The sequence below is a fragment of the Empidonax traillii genome, unplaced genomic scaffold (genome assembly GCF_003031625.1).
Source record: "Empidonax traillii isolate 1590-97213 ecotype Southwest subspecies unplaced genomic scaffold, ASM303162v1 scaffold1000:size392382, whole genome shotgun sequence".
Classification (NCBI taxonomy): Eukaryota; Metazoa; Chordata; class Aves; order Passeriformes; family Tyrannidae; genus Empidonax; species Empidonax traillii.
In genome coordinates, this window is record NW_020956193.1 from 45,817 (window position 1) to 46,255 (window position 439).

General features: G+C 69.5%; 1 protein-coding gene across 1 annotated transcript in view; it reads right to left on the reverse strand.

Annotated features, from left to right (window-relative positions):
• Window positions 1-439, reverse strand: part of WDTC1 (WD and tetratricopeptide repeats 1) — a 27,101-nt gene extending 26,662 nt beyond the window's left edge. Inside the window, exon 1 of the mRNA XM_027903930.1 lies at window positions 310-439. The gene's annotated coding sequence lies outside the window, so the exon portion shown is untranslated. The remainder of the gene's footprint in view (window positions 1-309) is intronic.

The following is a 439-nucleotide window of genomic DNA, read 5'->3' on the forward strand; positions in this document are numbered from 1 at the left end:
TGTAGCTTAGAGGGAAGGGGGCACAGGGGTGTGGCTGACAAGGAAGGGGCTACGGGGGGTGTAGCTCAGAGGGAAGGGGACACGGCAGGGACAGATGACAGGGAAGGGGGCACGGAAGGGGGAGCGACTGACAAGGAAGGGGTTATGAGGGTTGTAGCTTAGAGGGAAGCGGGCATAGCGGAGACAGACGACAAGGAAAGGGGTACAGAGAGGGGGCGGCTGACAGCGAAGGGGATACAGGAAGGGGCGGCTGACGGGGCAGGGGGGGCCCCTCCGGCCCGCGGGAGGGGGAGGAGGGGAGGCCGTTACCTGTCAGGCCTCCCGGGCGCGAAGGCGGCGGACAGCGGGCAGCGGCGAGGCTCCATCCATGCGGGCCCGACAGGGACAGGACGGAGCGAGACGGAGCGCAGGGGGTGCCCGCGGGCCCCCCGGCAGTGCC